This window comes from Meles meles, chromosome 19, assembly GCF_922984935.1.
Source record: "Meles meles chromosome 19, mMelMel3.1 paternal haplotype, whole genome shotgun sequence".
Classification (NCBI taxonomy): domain Eukaryota; kingdom Metazoa; phylum Chordata; class Mammalia; order Carnivora; family Mustelidae; genus Meles; species Meles meles.
The window spans coordinates 755,910-766,522 of record NC_060084.1 but is presented as its reverse complement, the minus strand read 5'-3'; the positions used below and the strand labels follow the sequence as shown (position 1 = coordinate 766,522).

General features: G+C 62.8%; 1 protein-coding gene across 1 annotated transcript in view; it reads left to right on the top strand.

The window, feature by feature from the left end:
* Positions 1–1,254: 1,254 nt before the first annotated feature.
* The window catches only part of ACSF3 (acyl-CoA synthetase family member 3), an 88,919-nt gene continuing 79,560 nt past the window's right edge, over positions 1,255–10,613 (top strand). The window contains exon 1 of the mRNA XM_045988013.1: positions 1,255–2,012. The gene's annotated coding sequence lies outside the window, so the exon portion shown is untranslated. The remainder of the gene's footprint in view (positions 2,013–10,613) is intronic.

Below are 10,613 nucleotides of genomic sequence, written 5' to 3'. Positions count from 1 at the left end.
CAGGAGGCCGCCGAGGCTCCCCGCCGCGCCGCAGGCGTCTCGCACCCGAGGGCCGACCCCGGGCCTCCCGACGGTCCGCGGGTCTGTGCAGAGGGCGCCCCCGCCGGACCCGGGCCGAGCGCCGTGGACACGCGGCCGCTCTCCCCGCACCGCGCAGCCCGCTCCAGGGGCCGAGCTGGGCTTTCCCGGCCGCTCCACAGCCGTCACCGGAACGGCAGGTCCGGGTCGGGCCGCAACCGGCCGCCCCGCACCCGGCCGCCGCCGCCGCACGTGCGCCCCGCCTCCCCCCTGCCCCGCCGCCGAGCGCGCTGTGGGGGCGGGCCCTGCGCAGGCGCAGAGCCTCCGGGAGCACGCGGCCTGACGCTCATTGGGCCGAGCCCGTGTCCGTCAGCGCGCGCGGACCGGAAGTGGCCGGCGCGCTCGGCGGAGGAGCGGGCGGCGTGGGCGGCGGCGGCGAGGCCGTGGCGGGAGCGGGCGGGCCTCCGAGCGCGTCCGCTGCCCGGGCCTGGGCCGCGCGGGGCCGGTCCTCAGCCGTCCGCGCCAGCCCTCCCCGCAGGGTTAGTGGGAGGGGCCCAGGCGGGCCGGGGGTCCCGAGCGGTCGCGGCCGCTCGTCGTCGGGCCCCCGGGAAGAGCCGGCGACAGAGGCCAGGCCGAGGGGCGATGCCCTGCGCCCCCGCTGGACCCCACGGGCGCGAGGAGGACAAGGACGTGACCCCCGGCGGAGACGCCCTCCCAGCGGCGCCCTCGGTGGACGCTGTCGCGCGCCCGCCAGACCTTCCCTTTCTCCGGGGCGGTGGCGGCGGGCCTGCGCGACACGCTGCGGCCTTCTGTCCCCGGCACCGCGGCCTGCCGGCTTCCTGGGCCACCGGGCCGTGCCTGCTGCGGGGACCTGCTTGGGGCGTGAGGCCGAGGTGCTTGGCTCCCGGCGGCGCCCACCGCGAGGACCGGGCAGCGACGCGGTGGGTCCTTGGCCAGGCCTGGGGCAGGACCCTCGTGGCTGCCCACCTGCTCCTCTAACACGTCGGCGTCAGCGACTGGTTCCGAGATGCGACCCAGGGACGGGAGACCTCCGGAGACCCTCGTTCTAGCTCTGGGGGGTCCCTGGGAGGACCAGCTCCGTCCTCTCTGCCGGTGACCCGCGTCTGGGCCTGGCGCTGGGACTGCCGAGCCATCTGGGCACCGCCCGGTCCAGCGCGGCCAACCGTCGGAGGCTGAGGAGTCAGCCTGCCCTCCTCTCAAGGTCGCTGGCGGGACACCGGACCCCCATCAGAGCCAAAGACCTTGTTGGTCCTGGTGCGGCCAGAAGCTTGCGTCCTGGCCTTGTGGGCGTCCCCTCTGCCCGTGTCCCATGCGCGGGGGCCAGACGCTGTGTGCACAGGGGGCCTGAGGAGTGGCGAGCGGAGCCTGAACCGTTAATAACGGGCTGCGGGCTGACGTGCCTGACCTCTGCGCCAGGAACAAACAGCCTTGCCCGGCTCCGGAGGGGCCACTCCCTCCCCCGGGGCTGTTTGCTGAGCAGGCATCCTCCAGGAGCTGCGCGGGACCCAGGGTCGTCAGCTCTCTCCGGTGGCAAGACGCGCAGCGGCGTTGCAGGCGGGGAAACTGTGGCCGCAGTGATGTGACAGGAACACGGGTCTCTGGGACGTCAGGAAGCCGCTGGATCGGCCCCAGCGCGATCCTGCTCGTTTTGGGACAACGTTGGTGGACGTCACGTTTCCTTACTCTCTGCGCCCCAAACACCAGGGCGGCTTGCCCTCTGTCCTTCCAGCAGCTGGGCTCGTCTTACCTGCTGTCGGCTGCGCAGTCTGGCTGGCCGTCAAGCCCCGTGCTCTTCGTGCGGGCTGGGTGAGAGCCGGGCGGAATTTCGTAGACGGGGTGTTCCGAAGCCAGAGCGTGGTGGCAGAAGGACACGATGACGTCCACCCTGGTCAGAGCTCGTTTCCCGGGTGCTGTGTTGGAGCAGCCGAAGCCGGGACAGTGTACAGAGGAGGACCGCGCCCCAGCCTGCTCTGGTAAACTTGTTGGGAAGGCCCAGCCTGGGGGTGGGGGGGCGGACCAAGACCTGGAGGCCGAGGGCCGAGGACGCACGGGAATTTGATGCTCTGCTGGTGGGGACGGCAGACTGAAGGCTGTGTCCCCCAGGCCCATGTGGTGAACCCCCCGCCCCCCGCCCAGTGTGACGATGTCCAGCGGGGGCCGGTGGGAGGCCGTGAGGTCAGCGGGGCGGAGCCTCGTGATGGGGTTAGAGCCCTTGCAGCAGAGGTCCCAAGCCCACGCCCTTCCCCCTTCTGCCCCTTGAGGACGCGGCCTCCTGAACCGGGAAGCGGGTCCTCCCCAGACGGGGAATCTGCCAGGACCTTGGTCTTGGACTGTGAGACATCAGTGGGGTTTGTGAGCCCCCCGGTGTGTGGCATTTCCGTCGCAGGCAGCCAGCGCAGACTGGGGAGAAAGCCCCCGGCGGGTGCGCTCCCATGTCAGCAGGGGAGGTCGGCAACCACACAGGTCACTGGCGAGCGAGCGAGCTGCCCCCCCGGTCCTCACCAGGACTTGCTTCGTGGGTCTTTTTAGGGGCAGCCACTTTGATGGGTGAGCGGGAACGTCTCGACAAGACCTGAACTCTTCGGACGGTTACTGGGCTCTGGGTGTCTTCTGTGAAGGGTTTTTCTCCCGGACGTGTAGATCTTTATGCGCGTGGGGGGGGCGGTCTGCCGTGCGGTGACTGTGAGGGGGGTGAGGCGGGTGTGGCAGGTCTTCCTCGCAGGGGTCTCCCTGTGCCCAGCTCGTGTAGCTCCTCCCAGAACCTGAACCCGCACCGTCTCCCAGCCCCGAGCTCCCAACAGACGTGCTTGGCGCCGATGCGTCCTGCAGGAGGGCAGAGCAGTTCCGTTCCGTTGGACCCCGCGCTCGCACACTCGGCTGAGCACGGTCTTAGGGTGTCTCTGTGAGTGTCCTGGGGAAGTCACGAGGGGTGTCGTGAGACCAGAGGGGGTATGCCCCCGTCTAATCCTGATCTGGAGACTGGGTGCACACACGGTCCTCTACACACACGCCCCCTGGAGATGCACGGATGCCACACACGCATCCACACGCTCTCACTGACACGCCGTACCGTGTACACGCGTGGTCTATGCGCACGCACCGCACACGTGCACCACACGCATCGTACACTGCAGACACATGCCCGTGCACCGCACACGTGCACACGCCACAGACGTGCACACACAGACGTGCATGCATATCCACCTCACGTATGCACGATCCTGCACACACCCACACACCACCTTGTGCTCCTCGGGGGCTGCTGGTCAGGGCCTGGGCAGCATGACCTTAGCACTGGCCCGGGTGATTGTCCCCCTGCAGAGTCCTCCTCTGTCCTGCAGGCTCTCGGTCCTCAGGAGCTGGAGTCACTGCACAACAGGGGATGCGGTGCCAGCCGAGGGCCGCCACAGCTTTGCACCTACCTGGAAGGTCCCCTCTGTTGGCCTGGCTTCCTGTCCCCCAAACTCGGACCCCTTTCCCTCTGGGCCGGGGGCTCCCGGCCTCCCAGGTGCCCGCTCCTCCTCACGGCTCGCCCTCCCGCCTCACCCCCGGAGGCTGTCTCTGCCGTGCGTCACGTTCCCCGTGTTCGGCAACAGCTGGCTGAGCGTAATTAAGCCCCACAGTGCGGCTTTCCACCTGGTGAGGAATTCACGACAGTAACAAAACAGTAAATACCCGGGGTGGGGGTGTGAAGGGCAGCAGGGTGCTGGGAGCCCCCAGAACTAGCCCGCATGTCCTGGCCATCACTGATCGGGCCAGGCACACCATGACCTGTCCTTGGCGTCCCTTGCCCCGGGACAGTGGCCTCAGTCTGCAGGCCACAGGCAGCCCCATTCCACAGGTAGGAAGGCCTGGGCCCTGGGAGGCTCCAGGCTGTGTGGGGGCCCATGTGGTCATGCAAGGTCTAGACATGTTCACGCGTCCCCAGGGTCCAGGCAGAATGACCCATGGGCTGTGACTGAGGCCCGCAGGCAATATGCTTTGTGGGGGGAGGGGGAGGAATGCTGGGTTTGCTGTGGAGGACGTGGAGAGGCTTCACTTTCCAGGGGGGACGCGGGCGAAGGCGTTCCCACCAGAAGGGCCCAGGACTGAGACCGGGAAGAGCCGCGGAGTGAATAGTGTCCCCAGGGGGCCTGTGGTCTGGGGTGCCACAGACCCTCTTGCTCCCAGAGCCCCCTGCCTGGGCTCTGGGGTGGGGGTGGGGGTCCCCAGTCTCAGGCGTCTGCAGGGCTGGAGTTCCCCGGGGCCTCGCCGGCTCCGCACACAGTGCTCCCTTCGCCGCAGCACATGCACCCTCCAGCTCTGCAGCGAGGAGGCAGAGGATGGAGCTGGCGCGGGAGAGGCGCCCCGGCAGAGCGGACCCCTGGAAAGGCACTGTCCAGGAGGCTCCGTGCTGGGCAGGACGGGCTGGTGTCTCGGGAGGTCCGCCTGCGCCCGCAGATTGGTTCCTTTAAAAACGCTGTTTATAGCTCGATCCCCATCTGCTTCCAGAGGGCAGTGGGAGACGCAGGAAACCGCAGAACTGTGCCAGCAGGAGAGGCGGGCTGGTCCGTAGGTTACTGGACTCCCCGTCAGCCCTAAGTTTTATTCTGAACTTCCTGGTGCCTAAGGCAATAAGGGGAGCAAGGAGGGTTTGTCCGCCACAGATTCACGTTCGCATGTTCAGACTCTTCGGGAACGTGTCGGCGAGGGAGGCACTTTCAAAGGAAAGCCACGATAGGTGCGGAACGGCTCCCCACTCTCTGACCCCCAGAAAATCAACCTGCCTGAAGCAGGAGTACTGAGTGTCCACCCGGTTCTGCCTGCTGCCTGCTCCCGGGGACGGGCAGGCCTGAGAGCGGTGCTCACCCGGCCTAGGGTGTTGTACTCTGGGATGCTCCCGACCAGCGGGGGTGTGGTCACACGTCCCACGCAGGTAGACTGCTTGGCCTAAAGTTCCCAGGTCAGTCCTGGTCGCCCTGTCATCCTGACGGGGTGGGGGGTCCCTTGCTCTCTCACGAGGCTTGGCTTAGGGATCCATCACGGATTACCATATGTACGTGTGTGTTTCTGCTCGGTGACCGATGGAGTAATGCGGTTCAAGATCTCCAGGGGTGCATGTTAGGAAAGGGTTAACAAGATACTTACCCCAGGGAACAAGAGGGCTTTTGAAGACATAGGTCCGTTGCATGGCTCACGGGGCTTTTGTCCCTTGTCTCAAAGGCTCAGGGGTGGGAAGGAAAAGGAGGTGCAGGAAGCAGGCTCCGGGCAGCTCCGAGAAGCCTCCTGGCGGGGGCACGGGAGAGAGCTGCGCCACCTCCTGTGGGACCTGGGCGAGACACAGCACCTCTCTGAGGCTCTGCTTACCTGTAACGTAAGGTGGTTGGAGGCGAGGAAGCGGTCGGACACATCGCCAGGCAGTGGACAGGGGAGAAGGCACAGGCAGCTCTGGCCTCGGGCGCTTCTTGGCTGCGGGGACCCTTCCCGGCCTCACCCTGCCTGGGGCCTGTTCCTGTGTGGGGAGGGTTTTCGTGACCAATTCATTTGGTGGTTGACGTACGACTTTTCAGAGTTTCTGTTTCTTCTTGGGTCAGTTTTGGTAGTTTGGGTCTTTTAAGGGGTTTTCCTACTTTTGCCAATTGTCAAATTTATCAGCATAAAGTTGTCAACAATGTTTTATTTCCCTTTGAATGTCTCTGGGATGATGTGCTAGCTTTCGTTCCTGACGTCGGAAATCTTGTGTTCTGCCTCTCTTTCTGCCTGAGTCATGTTATTCTTCTCAAAGAGCTAACTTGAGGGTTTTTTCCTCTATAATTTATATCTTATTGATTTCTGCTTTCTGCTGTGTCTCCTGATTTTTCGGGCCTGACTTGCTGGTTGATAGTGCTGTTCAAGCCTTTATGTCCTTGCGCGTTCTTTGTGTGTGTCCCGGCAGTCACCGAGACGCGCGTGAACTCTAGCGGCCGTTGGGGGTTTGTCTGTCCCCCTTTCCATTTGCTGGTTTTGCTGCCCGCACTTAGAAGGTCTTCTTAAGCGCAGCTCGTTTACGATTGTTATGCTTTTCCCAATGAGCTGAAACTACCTATATTCCACTAGTTTTTGAAGGACTTCTTTTTGGGGCAGGATATAGAATTTTTATTTAAACACTTTAAAGATGCCATTCTGTGACACTGTGGCTCGCAGGGTCTCTAGGAAGAGGTCGCCCGTGTATCTTACCTTGTTCCCTTCCCTAAGAGGTGTCTGTTCTCTGGCTGCTTCTTTTTAGAAAGATTGATTTATTTGATGGGGGAGGGCCGGAAGGAGAGAGAAACCGAGGCGGATTCCGGGCTCCGTGCAGAGTCTGATGCCGGGCTGGATGCCGGGTTCAGTCTCACCACCCTGAGCTCGTGACCTGAGCTGGAGCCGAGCGTCGGAACTCGACCCGCTGAGCCACCCAGGCGCCCCTCTCTGGCTACTTTTGCGCTGGACTCTTTCTTTTTGATTGATATTTTTCATAAAATTTGGGAAATTCTCAGGTGTTATTTCTTCACGTAGACTCCTGAGCCCCGCGCTCCTTACCGTACATGTGTGCGTACGGAGGGGACTTGGTGGTGGTGTCGCACCGGTCACTGACTCACCGTACGTGTATGCGCACAAAAGGGACTTGTCCCACCGGTCACTGAGGGTCTTTGTTATTATTGTTGCAGATTCAAAGACCCTCCCCCCCAACTTTCTGTTCTTAAATTTCGATTGTTTTACGGAACATTTGTATTTTCAAGTCCCCCCGTCACTTCTGCAGCCAAGCCTGCTGTTAGACTCGTCCCGTGAATTTCTCATTCGGATTTGTGTTTTCCCATTCTGCCTCGTCGCTTGGTTTTTGTGGCTGCAGTTTGCACAAGACCGTCCTGTGTCCACTCTGTCGAGCGCGTCCCTCTCTCCACGCACGTCCTCCTTCTGTTTTCAGGATTTCTTTCGTGTTTCCAACATCGGCGTCACCTCCGGGCTGCTCTTTGGGCTGGCTTTTCCTTCTTTTCTGGTTGGATGTTTCTCCTTCTTTGCATATGCAGTAATTCTGTACTGGCCGCTGGACGTTGTCGATCCTGGATCGTCAGTGGTCTGGCTCGTGCTCGCCCGTTCACGAGTGTTGAGTTTTCTCGTGGCAGAGTCAGCGTCCCGGCCGCTTAGGCTTCATCTGGCTGAGTGTGGCAGGATCGCAAGCAGGGTCTAAGGAGCTCGTGCGTCCGGCATGTTTGGTGTGGTCTCTCCACTGCAGCCGTCCGGACCGCATGGTGTCTCCCCGCCCCGTGCCAGCTCCGGACTCCCGTCGGCTCACAGCCCGTTCTGGTTCTCTGCCAGGTCTGGTCGGGCCCCACCCTGAACGTGTGCAGCTTACAGGTCAAGGATTCGGGGGAGGCCGTGCCGTTTTCTGCCGCTCCTCCTCTGCCCTGCGTCCTCCCCTCTGTGCTCACGGACACCTCAGCAGCCCGGCTCTGACCTCTGTTCCCTCCACCTCTGGGGACCACTGCAGTGTTGGGCTCTGCTCACCGTTGCTGGTCTGGGAATGGCTCTGGTCAGGAAGCTGGGGGCAGCGGCCCGTCATGCATACCTTCGGCCCTGCTCAGGAGCCGTCTATAGCAGGAGAGTAAGTCTGGGGACCCTTCCTTTTATCATGGCCAAAAGCAGTGTCCACTCTAACTTAGCACCTGCTGCCTTCCATTCCCTGTGCCTTCTAGAGGACGCCCCGTGCCGTCGCAGCCCTCCTCACCCCTCGTGACCCCATTCGGACGCTGTGTCGTCAGTAACCTTCTCCCTGGTCCCTTTGGGGTGAGCCGTCCCCACCCTGAGCTCTAGCCCATCCTCACAGCGTCGCTTCTGCAGAGCACATCGGAGGTCGGAGGCTCCGTGAGGACCTTGGTACCTGGCGCATTGTAGCTTTGATAGACTTGGTTTTATTTGACCTGTTGCTTGGGGGGGGGGGGGGGGACTGCTGTCCGCCCCTGCTGACGTCTCCAGCTGGGTGGAGTGGACCTTGAAAACAGTGAGACTGAGCACACTGGACCACGGGAGAGCCAACCCCTTTGTTTTCTGGGTGAGGGAAGTTTGCTAATGTGCTTCAGTGAAGCCCTCGTTTACTCGTTACCTAACCAGGATCCCTGAACAGCAACCACGTGTGAGGCTTTGAGGCTAGAGAGGAAATGCCTTGCCCCCCCATATCTGAGGCTTGGGGGAAGGCGGAGGATGGGGAGAGAGAAGGGAATGAATAAGTCAGGTCCACCCAGGGACCCTGTGAGGTACAAGCCTGAGGGGCCTTAGCGAGCCCAGCGTGGGTGCCCAAGGACATGGGCCGGGCCAGCCCCCCTGTTGGGGACCCAGACAGACATCTCACAGGGAAGGTTCTGGGCCAAGCATGCCCAGCCTGGGGGTAGCCAGACTCTCAGGAAGGTTGGCGAGAGCTGGTGGGTCCCCATGACCTCATCTGGCCCTGCTCCCTGCTTGGGGGAAACGGAAGACCACTTCACTTGGACCCTGCTTTGCCTCTAGGTATTTGGGAGAAGGGGCCGTGTGGCTTGTCAGTAAGAAAGGGTCCGGCAGAGTCCATGTGTCCCCCTCAGCACCTCCCTGGCTCCGGGGGCCGTGCTATTGGGGCGCTGGTATCTCGAACCGTGCGTCCTTCCCAGGCCTCCATTCCGTGTCCCCCTGGTTCCACCTGCTCTTTCCCTCTCCCCGCAGACCCCCTCTGCCCGCAGACCCCCCTCCCTGCAGCAACAAAGAAGTCACTCAGCAGCCCTCCAGCCCCATCCCACCTGCCCAGAGCCACTGGCTCACGGACCCCTCCTCTCCCTCTCCCTCCTGCCTTCTCTCTGTTCCTCTTTCCTCTCTGTCCCCCCCACTTCTCTCTGTCCCTCTTTCCTCTGCCCCCCCTTCTCTCTGTCCCTCCTCATCCCTCTCCCCTCGCTCTCTCCACATCCTGAAAGGCAGGAGAAATGGAAGTCGAGATCTTCTCTTGGTGATAATTATTGAAAAGTTCAGTGCAGAGACAGACAGTGATGCTATGAGCAGGAGAAGGGGGAGAAGATATTAAAATGCATGTGCACAGCTTGGCTTTGCAGCAGATGTTGGCATAATTAGAGGAAAAAATTATGAAATTAATTTGTGGTTCAATGTAAATTTCAGTGCTGGGCTCCAGTCACCTCGTGTGCACAGATAGACGCACACGCACACACACGCACGCGTAGCCCAGCTGCCAGGGAAGTGGTAATTGTCAGAACCCTTCCAGGGGGAGAGACTGGCATGAAAAGCAGGGAGGAAGGGGGCCGAGGGTGGGCTGCGTCCTCTTAAAGGCACAGCGGCTCCTGGGGCAGGAGCAGAGCAGCCTCCCCCGAGGAGGCCACTGCTGCCTCTGGTTCGGGCAGATGCCCGCCCTCCCCCATTGCGTGCAGCCCAGCCCCGCAGTGCGGGGACTCGTCTGGCAGGGGGGTGGGGTGGGAGCCGTCCGGGCACACGGACTCCGGGAGCAAAGGCAGGGAGCCTGCGTGGCCCAGGTTTGGTGACGGCGTGTTGTCACTCTACCTGGCCGGTGTGCGGCCTACAAGGGCGTGACCAGGCCGGGCGTTGTCTGCACAGAGCCGGGGAGCCGCACCGCCTCGCTGAGCCTCCGGCTCTGGCCTCTCACCTTCACTGTCTTGCACATCAGCCCGTCACTGGGACCTCTGACACCAGGCCGGTGGCTCCTTGCGAGGCGACTACAGGCCCCGCGGACAGGTCGAGGCCGCACACGTGCCCTATCCCGCCACGCTGGGGCTCATGCGGGCGGCCCGGCCCTCCCCACCCTCTCGCCAGGCCGCCCCCACCTCCTGCCCTCCACCAGGCTGGGCCAGCAGTGACCTTCGGCCTGTTGCATGACCTGCCCGGTGAGGGCTTCCGTCTGCGCCCTGCGTGCGCTGGGTCATGTCCGGGAAGGAGGTGACCCTGGAAGCCCTCCCCCAGCTGCCACCGTGGCCTCTCTTCACCTGGGACAGTGACCAGTTACCGGCAAATGCAGTACCCCTGCCTTCTCCGCGTCCCTCCGAATGCTGAGGAATCACCCACGGCCCCACTCGCAGGCTCTGACCGGAGCCTTAGACCCCCAGGGCCTCTCTCTCCACCTCCTGTGGACGCTGAGCATTCCCACCACGTCTCTCTGCTTGGCCATTTTTCCATGTCCCTTCCAGGAGCTCTGGTGTGGGTCCCTGTGCCCTTTGAGAGCTGTTCCGGCTCACCAGGAGCCCACGCGCAGCCCCTTTCTCACCCTCCGACATGCCTGGACGGAAGCTCTCCACTGGCCCGAGCCATTCTGGCCCTGTGCTCCCTTCATGCATCCTCATTCTGATGCCTCCCGTCAGGGCCTTCCTCCTCCAGGAAGCCTTCCCTGACTACTTGTTAATAGTCAGGCACTTGTCTCGAGTCGTCAGGGGGCTCTCTGCCCCTCCTGGCAGGACCACACGCCTGTTCAAACACGGAGAGGCACCGCAGGCTCGCGCAGGGCCCACGGTCTCCTGGTTGCGCTCCGTCGTCTTGGGAAGCCCCGTCCCCTTGTTCTGGGTTCGCCGTCACTGTCACCAACCTTCCTTCGACCC